Below are 19555 nucleotides of genomic sequence, written 5' to 3'. Positions count from 1 at the left end.
GCGCCAGCACTACGATCGTGACTACGTAAAGGATGATAAGGGGAAAAAGGCTTCGAATTACTACGTGGGCAGCTCAAACTCTCTGTCTCAGAAACCATGGAACAAATACTATCGAAACGACGATGTGAAAAATCGCCAGCCATATTGCGACTACCACAAGCGCACGGGACACGCGACTGAAGAATGCCGTCACCTGTAGGCCGAATTACTAGCCCAATTCAAAGAAAGGAAGCTCAAGCTCGACTATGAACGCGATCAAGCAGCGCGAGGGAATGACAGGACCGACCAACATACCAGAGAAGTTGATCAAGATCAACGAGATGACGAGCGCCTGTGGAAGTCGGATTTACACACTCAAGTATTTTGTTAAGTGGGAAAGATTATTCTTGAGGGACAAAAATAAATATGTAAAAGACTTATAAATTGGTACGAAAATTGCTATATCATTTCTCTCTTGAGAGGGCGATCCCCTTTACATGGCCATTGGCCTCTATATTTATACATAGCTAAACGACATTTAAAATGAGTAATTAAGTACAATTATTCCTTCTTAAATGTGTCCGTTTTGATTCTTCGGCTTTAATGCTCAACATTTGAATTTGAGTTGACTCTGATCTTCATGGGCCTCGCCTCTTCTGGCCCAAATGTCTTTGAACCGACTTACCCGTGTCTTCTACACCGAACTCGTGTCACAATGCAGTCACTTCGGATTATCTAAATGGTGACAACCACTTCGACCATCCCTTCGGCTCGCGGGTCTAATGGGCTTCATCCTTTACGGGCCATTAACCCGATTACGTGGCAATCTTTGGTTGGTCTCGTACTTCTAGTGCGGGATCCGACACCAACAATTAGCCCCCCAAGTTCTTCGAAGTGCTATTCCAATTCGGAGGACTTTAAGTGCTCAAGTGACCAAAGATTGCGCTCGAGAATCTTTCTGGTTTCCCGCCGAAAATCTCATCACTCCTTTAATTTCGGCACTAGCCATTTTTAACCGAGTGACATCTGTCATCATTATGACCGTATATTGATTAATTACTATTAAAACGGGAAAAACCTTCCCACTACCCACACGACTCCCGAGGCGGTTTCATCATTAGCTTGAGGTAACTTCTTTTCACCATTACTCTCTTCTTTTACTTTTGTACTTTAATCAAAACCTCTCTCTTCGTTCCTTCACCAAAACCCTTCTTCGCCGGATCTTGAATTTTTCTTTCTTATCAATGACTTCTGATTCCGATAGACCCGAGTCTCCGTCTTTCGACGAGAGGCGTTCCAGTAACGATGAATGCACCCGTCTGCACTATAGGTCCACTTGTACTCTTCAATCCCTCGAGCGGTTGAAAGAGCTTTGCCGGATTCCGCCGGAAATTATGGCGGAAGCACAAATAGCTTCCCCCACAGAATCTCCAGAGAACCATCGCGATGGTTACTTCTGTGTGTATGAGATTTATTTCAAGGGTTGCGGGCTTACCTTTCCTCTTCCCGAAGCCCTAATTTTATACCTAGCGGCTCTTGAAATCGCTCTTTCTCAATTAACCCCCAATCTTCTCCGCACAATTCTCGGCATTATAACAATCGCGGCGGAGGCCGGTTACGTTATCGGAGTTGCCGAATTAAATGAGCTTCTAAGCGTGAGAAGCTCGTCGAAGAAAACGGGGTATTTCTCAGCATATCCTAACGCCAACAGGAACATCATTTCGCATCTTCCAAACAAGGATGAAAATTGGCATCATCCTTGGTTCTTGATTAAGAAAACTCCCGCTTCGGTTGGAAATCTCGCAGATTTCCTCCCTTCGAAGTGGTCGGCGAAACCTGGTAGAGATTAGGTCGCCCGTATCTTTCCCGGTTGTTTCTTTATCTTTATTAACTAACATCGTTGTTTCATTTCGCAGCTTTCATCGCTTCCAATCTCCCATCTGAAGAGTTCATCGAATTCTTCAAAATAATTCTTGAAGGGGAAACCCTTTGGAATTCCTTCACTCTCGAACGATTCATAGAGGCTAACCACAGACTCAGGATGAGTCCGCCTGGTCATCTTCACCAAATTCCTCCCCCTCCCTCAACTCAAGGAATGTCATCTCGGGCCCTTGCGGCCAAGCGTAAGTTGCTTTCCAAGCCGATGGCTGAGGCTTGTGAGGAGAAGAAAAAGTTTCTCGCGACTTCTATTGACAATAAGGACTATAGTAGGACCTTGCTGGTCGATGATGGCAGTACTGAGGGAGCTCGATCTGTCGCTTCCTTCAGATTAACTCCTCGTCGTGACCGTCGCGACTCACGTTCTCCTCGGAGGGATCGATCTCCTCGCCGTGATTCACCTCGTCCTTCCCGAGATGATTTTAGTAACGAGCCAATTAAGAACTTGGTTCGCCGAAAGAGAGACAAGTCCTCTCGTAGTGATCTTTCCCCGCAGAGGGAAAAGTCAAGGGCCCGGACTGACCGCTCACCTCGGTCATCCCCTCCTTCTGAACCAATGGGTCCTCCACGACCGGTTGACATGTCTTCCTCTTCCCAGCCTGATAGTGGAAAGACCACCCGGAGCGCGTCTCCGAAAAAAGGATATTCTGAATCTCGAGATGCTCCCTCGAGGCTGAAGCCTGCTCTTGTACCTCAAGTCAAATCGCTTTCAGGTTTGTTGATTTACACACACTTAAACTTTTGTCTTTATTAAAATTCCAATTTTTACAATTCTTCTTTCTTCGCAGCTATGGAGACAGAAGGCAGCGTCTTCCGATGCTTCAAGACCCGTTCTGGTTCGATCTTGCCAGATTTCAACAAATGGCGCCCTGCGATTCGTGAACGTTATTTGCTTCACGCGTATCACTCATCTCGGGTTAGTCCCGCTTTCTTTTATGTATATTTTTTATTGTATTGCCATTCTGTGAACTGACTCATCATCCCGGGTTTATGTATAACGCCAGGCTCAAAGCGAATTTAACGACATGATCGAACATTACGAAGGGTTGGTCATTGGCCGGGAGAAGGAGATTGACATGTTGACGAAGAAACTCTCCGCCCTTGAGGCCGAACTCAGTTCTTCTGCCGGCTCCAAACATGATCTGGAGGACAAAGTCGATAATTTAACATCCGTGCTTGCGCAGATAAAGGGGGAGCTGCAGGGTCAGTACGACCAGAACTTCAAACTCCAGGAAGAGTTTTCTGGTATTCAAGGTAGGCTTCAAGAGTCCGAATCAAACGCTGATTCTCTGAACAACCAACTCATCGAGCTCAACGCGAAGTACAAGGCGATCGCCAAATTGCGTGACTCCGAGTTGGCGAGGTCGGCATCGAAAGCCAGAAAAGAGGTCAAGGGACGCGGGATGGAGTTGATCCAAGGGGCCATCCGATTCATGCAGACTGAGAAGGCTAGGTCTGACCTGGAATCTGACATCAAGGAGCACGAGAGCAACCTGATCCTGCTGGATCAAATCCATGATGCAGATTTCTCCGAGGATCAAGAGAGAACCGAACTATCGGCTAATCTTTCTGAAAAGCGAAGTCGCTTGGCTGCTCTTCCTACTTCGACCTTCAACCCTCAGGACTTCGAGGAATTCTTCACCGAATCGCCTCCTATAAGCGAATCAGGTCTTGACTGGGCAGGTAATGCTTGGCTCCTGACATTTATTACCTTTCCTTTTCTTGCACCTTTGATTGACTGGAATTATTATTCCTAGGTTCAAGTGGGGCGGAGGACGTTGTCCCGCCCGTAGCTCCTATGGTGTCGGAGGTCACTCCGGAGGTTGGTTGTACCGTGGAGGGTGGTCAGGAAACTTCATCTGATCAAGCAGCTGCCAAGGACGTGAATGAAGCTTCGACTGTTGAGCCGGACTCCGAGGTGGCTGCTGCTCCGTAGTGGCTGTGTCCACTTTGAATTGGGGACTGTCCCTTTATTTTTAAGACTTAATTTCACACTTATTTTTGCCTAAGGAGGCTTTATTATTATTTTCTTTTGAACAAGATATTTGCCTGAGGAGGCTTTTAAACCTTTCCAGGTTGTGACCCAAGGGGGCTTGGTTAAAATTAAATGCGGGTTTGCAAAGTCCGCTTTTAACCTTTTGTGGCCTTGTGGCAATGCTTTCGAGATTTTTATAGGCTGATCAGACCTTTCTCTTTAGAATGCGAGAACTGAGCTCGGCTTAAAGCGAGTTCCCCACTTCGGGTTTAGTCAACTCGGTAAACTTGTCAGGCTTGGGCCTTAGAAACTTTTGCAGTTGATGCGACGGTTGCTTTTTCCCTTCTTAAAGAGAACGGCTCGTCTTTTAATGTAATAATTGCTTTTTCTCGATTTTCCAAAAATGGTTTAATCCACTTGGAAACGCTATCATTAATGAATTTATGGTTCCAAGGCAAACCCTAAATCATTATAAATAAAAGCTTACCTACCTCTAGGCTTTATTAAACATGACTCTAGAGTCTCACTTGAGAAATATTTTGAGAATGGAAAGCGAAACAGTAGCCCCCGTTGATCCCGGCAGCCCACTCTTCCTGTCCGGCGACGGCTTTGAGCCGGCCGGCGTTCTCTTCCCTCATGCCGTCTTTCACTTTCCTTCAAAGGAGAAAAAAGAGGCTTGCGACTTCATTGACAAGGTAAGTATTTGAAGTTTTTTGATTAAAAAACTCTTTGTTTCATCTTATTCATTCATCTTTATGCTAGGTCGCCGACAAGCACCGTCGCTTGTGTGAAGAGAGGCAACGGCTGGGCCTCAAAAGGCAGACACTCGAGGCTCGTATTTCTCGGGTGGAGAGGAAGATCAGGGCTCTGGAAAGTGATCCCTTTCAGTGGGAATGGCGGAATTTCGATTCCGTTGCTGAGATTCCAAGGATGCTTCGGATGTACCTCCGTGCTAAGGGGGTTCCGGGTCCTGTGAACGCCCCCGTCTTCGCCGTTCCATCCGACGATGAAGAGGAAGAAGACTTGGAGGAGGAGGCCAGCGACTGCCGGAAACGCCTTCGGGATCGTTCCGAAGTGGATGCCAAAAACAAGGCGTCCACTTCGAGGACTAAACCGGCGATGAAGGAGCCTGTTCCTGAGCCTCTCCCATAAATGTTCTCCAATTTCTTCACTTCTCTCTCTTTTTTTTTTTAAAAACAAAAACTCGTAATGGGCTTCGGCCCTTTTATTTATGGAAATATTTGCTACTTTCCTTCTTTTCCAAATATTCTTGGAGATGCGTCCTTTAATGCAGGATCCATTCGAGGGCATAAATCTCTCCGTGAATCACTCCATTCCTTGGATGAAATCCGCAGCTTGCTAAGGATATGGGGTTCCTATAAATTATAGGTTCGATTTTCCTTTACTTCTCATCCTTCTTTTCTTTTTAGCAGGTATGGAGTTCAATCTTCGCTGTTCAGAATCTATGCCCGACTTCTCCAGAATCGGAATGATGGATGAAGATGTTTCAAATGAGCTAAACAGGCAGCCTCCTCCACTTCGCGGCTTCTCGAGATCTCAGATCCGAGCCCCATGTGCTTTGATCAGGAATCTCCCAATCAGAGACCAAGGAACAGCGACGGCGTTCATAGAAGCACTTGAACTTCAACACCGGAAGCTTACGTCGGAAAAGAGGAGACTCCGGAAGAGGATTAACCGGATGCAACGCAGGCTTACTACGGTGTCAAGAAATCTTCACATTCTTGAATCTCACCCCGGAGAGTGGATTGAGCTTGGAATCTCTGACTTTGCTCGAATTCCGGACTGCATGATGTCGATCCTCGATCTTGCTGGTCAAGGAATTGAAGTGTTCTGCTCGTCAACGAGGATCTCGTAGTTCGAAGTGTACGATGAGGGACACTTCGCCCTTTTTTTTTAAAAATAAACGCTATATTTCCAATCTCTTGTATGTTCGCATAGCCGAACCTTCTTCCTTTAATAAAGAAATAAAACAAAAAATTTTATTAATAGCTGAACTCGTTTTCGAGCTGCCTACGTACCCATTTCGGGATCAAGCCAAATCGTAGTTCATGTACATAAACAGTGCATATAGCTTTTTAAACATAAAACTTCTTTAAGTTGATCACATTCCAAGGTCGCTTGACTGGATTGTCTTCTAGGTCTTTTAACCTATAAACACCGTTCCGAACCACTTCGGTAATAATGTAAGGTCCTTCCCAATTAATACCGAGTTTACCGGCGCCTTCTTCTTTTCTATTGTCAAAGACACGCCTTAATACATAATCTCCCACGAAGAACGGCCTACTTTTAACCTTAGAATTGTAATACCGGGCTGCTGCCTGTTGGTAATTCTGGATTCGAATTAGAGCTTGATCACGCCTTTCATTTATGGTATCCAGTGAATCGTTAAGCATCGCTGAATTTTCTTCCTCATTTATCGGTGCTTCTGTTCGACGAAGTCCGGGCACGTTGAGTTCAGCTGGTACTACCGCTTCCATGCCATAAACCAAAGAGAATGGAGTTTCTCCTGTAGGTCGCCTAGGGGTTGTACGATAAGCCCACAGGACGGGTTGGAGTTCTTCATACCATCCTCCCTTTAGATGACTTAATCGTTTCTTGAGATTGCTTAATATCGTCTTGTTCGCGGCTTCGGCTTGACCATTTCCTTGCGGATATCTTGGAGTAGAATAACTAACTTTAATTCCCCAGTCCGCACAAAAGGCATCAAACTCGTGTAAAATGAATTGCGGTCCATTATCAGTGACTATTTCGTACGGAACTCCATGTCGACATATAATGTTTTTCCAAATAAAAGTCTTCACCGCCGAATCCTTGATACCAACATACGCCTCAGCTTCAATCCATTTTGAAAAGTAGTCCGTGAGGACTAAAAGGTATTGTACACCTCGAGTTGATTTGTGCAATGGTCCAATGATGTCCATCGACCACCTCATAAACGGGTATGGGGCGGAAATGGAGGAGAATAACTCCGACGGTTGATGGATTAACGGCGCATGGAGTTGGCAGCGCTTGCATCTTTGGGCGAACTTAACACAATCTGTGATCATAGTGGGCCAAAAGTACCCCATTCTTTTAACTTTAAAAGCCATAGCTCTTCCTGATAAATGACTTCCACATAATCCCTCATGCACTTCGCTCATGACGATTTCGACTTCGGGCCCAAAAATGCATAATAGGTAAGGGTCACTAACACCTCGCCTATATAACGCATCTTTTGATAGGCAAAATTTCGCGCTAACGACTTTCATTTTCCTGGCCTGCCATTTATTCTTTGGGAGCTCGCCTGTCGTAATGTAGTGCTTTATTGGCTCCCTCCAGTCAGCCCCCCCGTCTTTAGCCGGAATTTGGTCAACTTTGTGAAATATCCGCGGCTCTGGTTCGGGATGTTCGTTTGGTTCAAGAATATTTTCCTCGAGTAATGGCTCGGTTTCTATCATCGTTTCTGGAATCATTTCTTCAGCTAAGACAACGGGTTCCTTGTTAGATGTATTTGATCCTTTTGACTTCCTGCGTTTGTTGGGTGGCGGTTCGATCTCTGGTTCACCACGGTCGCGTGCCGCTGCTCGAGACCTTGTAACGACGAGGGTTTCCTTGCTGTCTTGAATGCTTCGCTCCGAGATGCACTCTACTGGAATAACCCTCTTTAACTCAGGATCTGATGTTGACGCCAATGCGGCAAGTGCATCTGCAATTGTATTCTCTCCGCGAGGTATGCGGATTAACTCGAATTTCGAGAAATTTTTAGATAGATCCTTTACCACTTCGAGGTAAGCTTCCATTCTTGAATCTTTGGCTTCATAGTCTCCATTAAATTGGTTAGCTACTAATTGCGAATCGCAATAAGCCAATACTTCCTTAGCTCCAACTCCTTGTGCTAGTCGAAGTCCGGCAATAAGGGCTTCGTATTCTGCCTCGTTATTAGAGGCATTGAACAACAATCGGAATGATTGTTCTAGAATTTCTGATGTCGGGGATTCCAACCTAATTCCCACTCCGGATCCTTGCTTTGTTGAAGACCCATCTACGTGTAATTTCCAAGTTTGGTTCTCCGGTTGATCTATCGTTCCAGGTATTGGTAGTTCGGTCAGGAAATCTGCTAAGACCTGAGCTTTCGTACTGATCCGGCTTTTAAACTCTATGTCGTACTCGCTTAATTCCACCGCCCATTTCGCCAAACGTCCGGATTGACTTGGACTATGAAGTATTGTTCTGAGTGGTTGGTTAGTTAATACTTCAACCGGATGAGATTGAAAATATGGACGCAGCTTCCGAGCTGAAGTTACCACCGCGAGTGCAAGTTTTTCCATCATTGTGTATCTGGTTTCCGGATCCGTCATTGACTTGCTCACATAGTAAATTGGTTTCTGCTCCCCACGGTCTTCCCGAACCAAGACTCCACTAACCGCGTGGTTTGAAACTGAAACGTACAAGTAGAGTTTTTCATCCACTTCCGGTTTGGACAGTATAGGTGGAGTGGTTAAGTATGCCTTAAGCTGCTCAAAAGCTTCTTCACACTTCTCATCCCAAAGAAATCCTTTGTTCCCTTTTAGAATTTGGTAGAAAGGCAACGACTTATCTGTAGATCTCGAGATAAAACGATTCAAGGCCGCAATTCGCCCAGTCAACCGTTGTACTTCTTTGAAGTTTTTCGGAGATGGCATGTTTAGAAAGGCGTTAATTTGATTTGGATTGGCTTCAATCCCTCTTTCTGTCACAATATAACCAAGGAATTCTCCGTATGGGACTCCAAATGTGCACTTCGCCGGGTTCAGCTTCATTTGATATTTATTGAGAATATCAAAACATTCCTCCAAATGCTTAACATGATCTTCTTTCTTCAACGATTTAACCAACATATCATCTATGTAGACTTCCATAGTCTTCCCAAGGTGATTGTGAAACATTTTGTTCACCAACCGTTGGTAAGTCGCTCCTGCATTTTTCAAACCAAAAGGCATTACCTTGTAACAGTAGATACCTCTATCTGTGATAAATGATGTCTTTTCTTGATCTTCGGGGTTCATCATTATCTGATTATAACCCGAGAAGGCGTCCATGAACGTTAACAGCTCATTTCCAGCGGTGGACTCTACAAGTCGATCTATATGCGGGAGCGGGAAACTATCTTTGGGACACGCTTTATTTAGGTCAGTAAAGTCGATGCAAACCCTATCTTTTCCATTCTTTTTCTTGACAACGACAGTGTTTGCTACCCACTCCGGATATTGCACTTCTCTTATGGACCCTATCTTCAAGAGTTTATCCACTTCGTCGTTTACTATTTTTGCCCGCTCGACTCCAAGCTTTCTTCTTTTTTGTTTCACCGGTTTGAAGCTTGGATCTACGTTTAGTTCATGACAGATTATACTCGGATTTATACCCGGCATATCCGCCGCTGACCATGCAAACGACGCTTTGTTTTTCCTTAAGAGTTCGATCAAAGCTTCTTTTATTTGGCCAGTCAAGGTTGCTCCAATTCTAATTTTCCGGTCCGGCTTGTCTTCTTCCAGTGCCACTTCGACTACTACATCCTCTTTCTTCTGCCCACTAGGAAATTTTGTTTTTAGTCCTTCTTTTGTGGGCTTCGTTAATTGCTATTGAATCTTCATACGGTGGCTAGCTAAGTAACAAGTCCGTGAAGCTTCTTGATCTCCCCGAATTGTTTCCACCCCATTTGATGTTGGAAATTTGATACATTGATGATATGTAGAGGGGACTGCTTTCATCCGATAAATCCAGGGAGTCCCGAGGATGATGTTGTAAGCAGCAGGCTTATCGCAGACAACGAAGTCCACGATCTTCGATACCTTCTTGGCAAGGACCGGTAGCTTGATTGTTCCGAGAGACATGGCTGACTCGCTTGTGAATGCAACTAACGGAGATGGGGGTCCTACTATGTCTCCTCGGCTGATTCCCATTTTTTCTAGAGTGCTTAAAAAGATTAAATCGACCGAACTGCCTGTATCTATAAGGATCCTCGATACTTCGAAGTTGGCGACATCAAGGGTAATGACTAGAGCATCATCATGAGGCCTTTCGAGGTACCGCGTTTCTTCTTCATCGAATGATATTGATGCACCTTGAAAATCGACTTCTTCGCTTAAGCTTGCTTTGAGTAAGACATTTCGTCTATGCTTTTTGATTGAACTTATTGAATCTCCGCAAAATCTGGAACCTCCTAGAATCACATTGATCCTCCCCTTCGAGCTTCTCGGTTCTTCCTCGTTGGATAACCTTGGTCTTTTGGAATCTTGATCTTTGGAGTTTTCCTTTGCTTCGTGGTATTCCTTCACAAAATCTTTTATATCAAATTTAGAAAGATCACCACTAGCCCAAAGCTCTGCGAGGTGCTTTTTAAGAACGCTGCAATCCTTGGTTAAATGTCCGGTTACTTTATGAATGTCGCAATATAGACTTTCATCACGGACCCAAGTGTTTGATCTTCCTTTCCCTTGGAATTGCTTCCCGACGGAATTGTTGAAGGGTTGCGACCCAAACTTCCTTGGTCCTTTGCTCTCTCTAGGCTCGAACTTCTTGGTAGAGACGGTGACTGCCAGCTTTTCTTGTTTATTTCGTTTGGCAAAACTTTCTTTTTCGTCTTCTACCTCCATCCAATTGTTTGCACGGAAGAGTGCATCCTGAATTGTATCTGGTTTATGAAGTATTAAGTCTTCTTTAAACCTTGAATCATGTCGCAATCCTTTTCGTAGGGCAGATAAAGCTGATTGCTGTGAGATTCTTGGGAGTTTTGATAGCACCCCTTTGAATTTGGTGATGAAAACTCGAAGTGACTCATTAGATCCTTGCGTTAAATTCCAAAGATCGGCATCCGAAACGCTTTTATCCATAAGGATAGAATATTGCTTCAAGAATACGGCTGACAGTTCGTCGAAATTGCTGATCGAACCAGGCTCTAATTGGGTGAACCACATTAAAGCTTGGCCACATAGATTTTCCGAAAACAGCTTGCAATAGCCTGCGTCCTCATCAGCTTCATCCAACTCGACTCTTCCTGCGGCGATCAGAAAGGCTGCAAGATAGCTTTTTGGATCCTCCAACCCGCTGTAAGGGTCCAACTTGAACTTCCGGGAATCTTTGATCCTCAAACTTGCAATTCGCGGGATAAAAGGGGTTCGCCTTGCTTCTTCAATGACTCGATTGATGTCTGGCTCCGAACTTGTAGCCTGATGAAATTTTGATTTCATTTCTTTTAATTCCTGGCTAACCTTCCTCATGGTCTCGAACTGGTCGAGGTTCTCCTGCTCGTACTGAGCTGCAAGTTGTTCTTCATCCCCAAGCTGCGTCTCTTCTTCCGACGTCTGAGCTACATTATTAGTAGCACCGGGAGTTGTTTGTCCGCTGATTTCATTTCGTGCAGCGGAACTGGGCGAGTTGAATATCCCTCTTCGGGTTCCCACCGGGTTTCCTGCACTTAAAGAGCGAACACGAGTTTGTATATTATTGACGTTTTCACTAAGAGATACCTGGGATGTTTGCAACGTATCGACGGCCTTCTCCACATCCGAGAACTTTTGTGATATGTCCGACATGGTTTGCTGCATAGCTTTGAGGGTTTCGGCCAATGATGTCTCAACGGCGTCTCCTCCGGACATTGTCGCTTATCTCGGAAATGTAGAAAAGAAGAAATCTGACCACTCAAGAATCCTGATAATCCCCACAGGCGGCGCCAAAATGTGGAAGTCGGATTTACACACTCAAGTATTTTGTTAAGTGGGAAAGATTATTCTTGAGGGACAAAAATAAATATGTAAAAGACTTATAAATTGGTACGAAAATTGCTATATCATTTCTCTCTTGAGAGGGCGATCCCCTTTACATGGCCATTGGCCTCTATATTTATACATAGCTAAACGACATTTAAAATGAGTAATTAAGTACAATTATTCCTTCTTAAATGTGTCCGTTTTGATTCTTCGGCTTTAATGCTCAACATTTGAATTTGAGTTGACTCTGATCTTCATGGGCCTCGCCTCTTCTGGCCCAAATGTCTTTGAACCGACTTACCCGTGTCTTCTACACCGAACTCGTGTCACAATGCAGTCACTTCGGATTATCTAAATGGTGACAACCACTTCGACCATCCCTTCGGCTCGCGGGTCTAATGGGCTTCATCCTTTACGGGCCATTAACCCGATTACGTGGCAATCTTTGGTTGGTCTCGTACTTCTAGTGCGGGATCCGACACCAACAGCGCCGACCTGACAAACATAGAGCAGAGCAACAAAAACGGAACCATGACGCGCCACGTCAAGACGACAACGCTCCCGTGCCAAGACGACGAATCAACATGATTATGGGCGGACTTACATCATGTCGCGACTTTGTCCGTTCAATTAAAAGTTACCGACATCAAGCGGAAATGCACAGAGAATGGGTTAAGAAGAATGCGCCAACGATCTCCAACACCGACCCAATCACATTCACCGCAGAGGACGCAGCCGATCTCATTCAACCACACAACGACCCCTTGGTCGTCGAGTTAATAATATACGAAAGCATTATCACCAAACTTCTCATCGACACATGAAGCTCTGTCAACTTAATATTCAAAGGCGCTCTCGCGCAGATGGAACTTGACGTCCACTCGGTTAAAACAGACATCCAACCGCTAATAGGGTTCAACGGTGACACAATTATGACGGTCGGAACTGCCACTTTCCCAATCTACGTCGGCGGAACCATGACTTGGTTCGACTTCGCAATTGTTGACAAACCAATCGTATACAACGTAATCCTTGGCACGCCATGGCTACATAGGATGAAAGCGGTCGCGTCAACATACCACCAATGTGTAAAGTTCCCAACACCACGAGGAATCTTCACTCTTCGAGGTGACTCGATGGTGGCTCGCACGTGTTTCATGATCGAGCGAAAATTACGGTACGCTAAGCCCTGTTTAGATCAGACGGTAGCTGAGGCCCTTGGACATTCGGATGATCAAACCCTTGTGGAACTCCGCCAACCTTAGGCGCTACTACTCTACGAGATCGCACAACGCCACAGCCGCGCAAAGAAAAAAAAAAAAAATGCTCGTCCACCGATCTAACCTCGTGTAATACGAACTACGGATGGCTTGATCCCTTTTCAAGGGTACGTAGGCAGCCCTTCGACAGGCACAGCTATAACAAAAAGAAAAATATAAACAAGTACGTTTCCAAGCGAGACTACTTATCTTCAAATCAGCTCTTTCGGACGGGTGTGCCTCGCTGATCGTCTAACTTTCACATCGTCTTCCTGGCCAGTTGTACGATTTTAGACGCGTTCCCCATGGATGCAGTGGTGCTCATTGGCCGGACTTAAAACACCCGGTTCAATCAAAATAATCCACGACTTTACTTAAGTAAGCCAAAAACTTACATTTAAAGTCTTTAAGCCGAGTCAGTCTCGCAATAGCCAATAGGCGGCCGAGTCAAAATAAGCCGGGCACCAGTACTCGCACATTTGCGCCGACCTAAAAGCTTACACAGGATAAGCCGGGCACCAGTACCCGCACCTATACAACAAGCGTTTCGACTCACATACATACATGGTAAGTCAAGAGACGTCTTGCTCCATCATGTGTTTCTAAACCAAAATTTAAATCTAAGGATAACTCGCAGAAAGTAAGCCGAGGATAACTTCAACAAAAGTTCAAAAATCCCACAACTTATAAATGTAAGCCGAGCTCGCCTCGCATCAAAGGACGAACCCGGACAAATTCGCAAACACACGAAGCTACATCTGTTAACCAAAAGCACAACTAAGCAAGAGGAAAGAAGAATCTTAAGGTTCGTGAGACATAACAAAGTTCACAACAAAGTCTCAACAGAGGACCGAACATACAAAGCCAACCCGACAAGCCACAAACGGCTAAAAATTAGATAAAGTCTACACCGCCAAAAACAAAATACAACGCCAAATAATTAAACCAAACGAGACAAGTCACTGGTCGGCCAAAACACGATCATCGTCAACAGTCATAGGTTCCACGAGATCAATGTCGAGAAGAATAGCCAGGCTCCGTGCCTAGCCAGGCGTACTCAGGCTCCGTGCCTAGCCAGACATACTCAGGCTCTGTGCCTAGCCAGGCATACTCAGGCTCCGTGCCTAGCCACGCATACTCAGGCTCCGTGCCTAGCCACGCATACTCAGGCTCCGTGCCTAGCCACGCATACTCAGGCTCCGTGCCTAGCCACGCATACTCAGGCTCCGTGCCTAGCCACGCATACTCAGGCTCCGTGCCTAGCAACGCATACTCAGACTCCGTGCCTAGCCACGCATACTCTGGCTCTGTGCCTAGCCACGCATAGTCAGGCTCCGTGCCTAGCCACGCATACTCAGGCTCTGTGCCTAGCCACGCATACTCAGGCTCCGTGCCTAGCCACGCATACTCAGGTTCCGTGCCTAGCCACGCATACTCAGGCTCCGTGCCTAGCCAGGCATACTCAGGCTTCGTGCATACCCACGCATACTCAGGCTTCATGCCGAGAGAAACGCTATCCGGCGAACCGAACCGGGCAAGACCTCGTGCCAATGCAAACTCTCTCCGCCAATCCGGATCTCGTATAGGACCGCGAGTTTACCGATATTCTCATGGGTCAAGACCATATACTACGTGCAAGACCTAAAGACCTCGTGCCAATGCAAACTCTCTCTTGGTTTTAATCCGGATCTCGTATAGGACCGCGAGTTTCTCGAACCGAATCCTCGCATACAGTCGCGACTTCACAGAACTGGATCCTCGTATACAACCGCGACTTTTCCGTATGAATCTCCGTATACGACCGCGAGTTTTCCAAATCGAATCTTCATATACGATCGAGACTTAACCGATCCGGATCCTTGTACGACCTCATAAAGTCGGATCTCATAACTTCACTGAATCGAATAACACCAGGGTCGATGAACCACGGCCTCGTCGAACTACGACTTTGCCGATCCAGTCCGACATCGTATCTCGCCGTCTCGCACGGACCGAACCACGGCTCATCACCTTCTCGCCATACAGATCTTCTCTTCGGTCTAACTCTTTTCGCCAAACCAACTTGACGATCGAACCGCGGCTCGTTACAAGGTCGCTGCCCCACGCTTCATCACGATCAAACTGTTATGCTTCGTCACCGAAACTACCAAGAGCCGAACCGGACTGAGGCAACCATCAGATCAAACTCCTCACCAAGTCGGGACAAACGGATCTCTAAGTCTAACCGGGTTCGATGGAACATCGAACCACGGCTCGTCGCGTCACCGCCGAACCACGCGTCAGACTAAAACAAAAGCTGCCAAGCCATGGTGTGCCTCCGTGCCGAACCAGGAGTGTGTCGAACCGATCCACACGGACCAAACAATCACCGGGCCAAGTCTCTGAACTCCTGGTCACGCCAAAGCTCCTCCGAACTAGCGGACCGAGCCAACGAAACGTAAAGGAGCACGCCGGACAAGCCACTCCTCGCCATCGAACCGGAAAAGCTTCTCGGCCGAACCAGCTTCACTCGCGAATTTGCGGAACCAGCTGCTTCTCTCCGCCAAACCGGAACCAGCTGCTTCTCTCCGACGAACAGGTAGGTACGGATAGAGTTATAACTTTAGAGGATTAAAAAAGGCGGTTTTGCATATCACCACTATTATGTACCACGGTCTTAAATGTGTTAAATTCACGACGCATGCATCAAACCAACTCGTGGACATTATAACGAACACTGGTCATCTACTAATTGTCAAATAGTTTTAAATTGGATCCATTTTATATTTCTCGTTCGATACAACAAATTAAACATGGGCAAAAGTGTAGTACTTTCGTAAGGACGAACACATGTGACACGTGAAATAAGACAAATTAAGAGCTGAAAGTAAAGAGGCGTTACGTTCTATAGTTTTTAGATATTTTAGAAATATTTAAATGGTGTAATTGTATTTTCACATGCTTTAGTAGATTCTCGAGATTACATCAAATGGTGTAATTGTGTGTTTCTAACAATGTTTTTTATTGTTTTGCTTTTAGCCTTTTACCATTATTATAAAGCGACGAATTGTGGTATGAATTTCTCTTGCAACCAATTATAACGTTCAATTTCATTCTTGTATTTATTTATATTTTGCTAGACTCAATACAAGTACATCATGCACATCAACGAGTCAATGACAAATAAACGTGATGTAATAAAATTATTTTTAATATGTATTCAGCCAAAAGTTGCAATAAAAACAAAACAGCTTTTAATCAGAAGAACTGGTTTATTAACCTGGTCCTAAAAAAGAAAAAGAAAAAAAAAATGGTTCTATTAAGGCACCTTTTAAAAAGAAACCATAAAATAAAATAAAATAAACTATAAAATCCAAATCAACAAAAAGAAAAGAAAAAGAAACCGTTGCAAAAACCAAAAAAATTAACCAGAATTGAACACGAGTACAAAATCTAGAATGGTAAAAAAAACCTTTTCCGGAAAATATTTAAAATAAACGTGTAAGTAGTTAATATATGTGCCAAAACATGGAAGCCTCCTAACGCCCACAGCTTTTACCCATCTATAAAATTACTATACTTTCAGTCTTTCACTTCAATCCCCTCAAGAAACTGCATCAAAACATTTCTTTCATTTCCTAAAAGTTTTTCAATGGATGTCTTTATATCGGAAGAGTATGTCAACCGCCGGAGAATGGAGAAAAAAGCAGCTGCCATTGCCGGAAAAAACATAAGGTTAGGCTCTGGTTCAAACAAGAGACCAAAAAAAGAGAAATGGTAATCCTCGGATGTCGGAGTCTCGGCCGGATAATGAGTTTCGGGTCACCGGCGGTGGTGTTTATGAGAGTTTTGTGTTCCACTGCTTTTCGCCGTGAAAACCAAAGCGTTCACGTTTAGAGATTCAAACACAGACGCAATCGAATATGCATGGGCAACTTTTAAGTTTAAGCTCTTGTATCTCTTGGTTTTAATTAAGCTTGTCTGAACTTAAATTTGTATAATGGCTTTTTCTTAATATATGGTATGCTTTTTAAAAAAATTTCTTATTAGTATGTTATATTCACCAATCATAGTAGTGAGGTTGTTCAAATTCCAGCAGTGGTTGAGGTAATTTAAATTGTGTGAAGACAATGTTGTTTATCTCAACATTGTTAATTGGATGATAATTACTGATTAGTGATCTAGTTTAGCAAGTTACAGTTACAAAACAAGAAGAAGAAAAAGAAGAAGATATGTAAATGTTAGAACAAATGAGAATCCAATGCTTGAGACAACTGAGATACAATTTTGCCCCCACCATAAATACATGAAGCATCACTTCAAATGACAACTCATCAACTACAATAGACGCAAACTACTAAATTAATCTGTAACATATTATAAAAAAAAATGTTTTGTGGAATTTTTAGAGTAACCAATCACGTACCAATTGACTAATAACACTTTCACCTCATTTCTCATAATTTTGATATAAACTAGGGCTTGGATTTTGGCATAACCAATTCTTCATAAGAGGTAGGTACGGATAGAGTCAAGTTTTGTATTCTTAGATTGAGAAATAATAAAGCACTCCTTTATTAACTTTAGAAAATATCACAACTCAAAACTAAAAGCTCTCAATCTCTCTCTCAAAACTTATGGTTTGCCACAACCTTGGCAACTCTATTTATATGAAACCAAAACACCAATCCTAATTCTATTAGGAAACATCTTATGTCTAGATAACTCCTAAACATTCTCTTAGTCTTTAGATAACTCCTAAAGACTTCTAATCCTAATTGCTCTAGGATTAGTTTTGCTTCTTCTTCAAGCTTACACCAACATAGAGTTATAACTTTAGAGGATTAAAAAAGGCGGTTTTGCATATCACCACTATTATGTACCACGGTCTTAAATGTGTTAAATTCACGACGCATGCATTAAACCAACTCGATCGATAGTTTTAGATTGGATCCATTTTATACTTCTCGTTCGATACAACAAATTAAACATGGGCAAAAGTGTAGTACTTTCGTAAGGACGAACACATGTGACACGTGAAAGAAGACAAATTAATTAAGAGCTGAACGTAAAGAGGCGTTACGTTCTATAGCTAGCGGTTTTCATTCTGAAACTGTAAACACATGGGCAAAGGTGTCTTCATCAAGATCACCTTGGAGATCGAAAAGCATTATATACATCCATCTGATGCACTTCCCACTTTTTCGCAGCAACAACTTCAAGTAAATTAGCACGAACAGTGGTCATTGTGCAACCGTTTCATCAAAGTCCTCTCCCTCGAATTGATGACTACCCAACGCAACTAACCTCATGACCTTATAGCGTTCAATCGTGCCATCAGCATTAAATTTTATCTTGAACACCCACTTGTTACCAATATATAGCTTCTTTGCCAGGTGGGAGATCAACAATACTTCATGTGCCATTCGCTTCCAACGCAGTAATCTCAACTTGGGAAGCATCACGCCACACCTCATCTTGCATTGCCTCTTTATAACTTTTAGCTTCACGGTTAGAGACAACAGCAGCGAGAAAAGCCTGATGAGAAAGAGAGAATATATCGTCAGAGATATAGTGAGTGAGAGGATATGGCTTTGTACATGAGACCATTGACGACGCTGATGGAGCGGTGCACGAGGGAGCGTGATGGGTATTTGGTGTCTCATCAAGACACTTCGTAGAGTAGACATGATAATCACGTCGTAACCGTACACTTTCTCGACGTTCACGATGACCGCGACCAAGCAAAGGTTCATCCACATGAACCACATCTTCAATCGGTTCAATGACAACCTCATCCGTATTTTAAACGGGATCACTAACATTTTCAGCAAGAGGAACAGTCGTCTCAACTGGAGAATCAACAGCAAACATTGCAAAGCAATTTTTCATACTCTTAAGTAGAGTAGAAACAGAGATCAAAGTGCAGTTCAAATTCGCCACAAAGAGAACATTAGAGAGATATCGAATCTGTGAGTCTCTCATTGTTCCCATACACGTCGACACATATTTACTACCATCAGCAAACCCAATAGAACACGGAGATGTATCAATTATATTGACTTAAAACGCAGAGTTTCCAGTTATGTGATGAGACGCTCCTCCGGTGTCAATGATTACATCTCCAAACTTCTTACCAGAGAGTTTGTCGGGACGTTGCGTCTTGGATTGAACAAAGTCGCCCAAGAGCTTTCCATTGATCAGCAGTAAAGTCGGGAAAGATGGATGCATTGCTTGTGGTAGCGTGAGCTTGGTTACGCCCATTCCCAGAGTTTGCAACACGTCCACCTCGTGAGCCTCCTTTACCGCTACGACCATTCCCTGAATTGTTCCTCTCTGTTACCCAATCAGGATAACCGATTAGCTTCCAACAATTTGAACACAAGAGAGAGGAACGGTCTTGACCCCGCGACGAGCCTCCCGTCGAATCAACACGATCACCTTCTCTGCGAACCAAACCAGACTCGTTGCTTGAATTCCACGGATGTGATCTTAGATCCTGGATTATCTAATGAGAAAAGAGTATACGGTGTCATCAACACCTGTTCTTTCACATCTCTTGATGGTTCTCCATCTTTACCAGTCATCGTAGACTAGGTCTTCAAAAACACAAACACTGCTTCAAACGAGATCAAAACGCAAAAGCAGAGACAAAAGAAACAGAGTGTTTAACGAGATCT

General features: G+C 44.1%; 1 pseudogene; it reads left to right on the top strand.

The window, feature by feature from the left end:
• Positions 1–16368: 16368 nt before the first annotated feature.
• LOC110224385 lies at positions 16369–17086 on the top strand (annotated as a pseudogene).
• Positions 17087–19555: the final 2469 nt, after the last annotated feature.

The sequence above is a fragment of the Arabidopsis lyrata genome (genome assembly GCF_000004255.2).
Source record: "Arabidopsis lyrata subsp. lyrata unplaced genomic scaffold ARALYscaffold_1, whole genome shotgun sequence".
In the NCBI taxonomy this organism is placed as follows: Eukaryota; Viridiplantae; Streptophyta; class Magnoliopsida; order Brassicales; family Brassicaceae; genus Arabidopsis; species Arabidopsis lyrata.
This window is presented reverse-complemented; position numbering and strand designations above follow the sequence as displayed.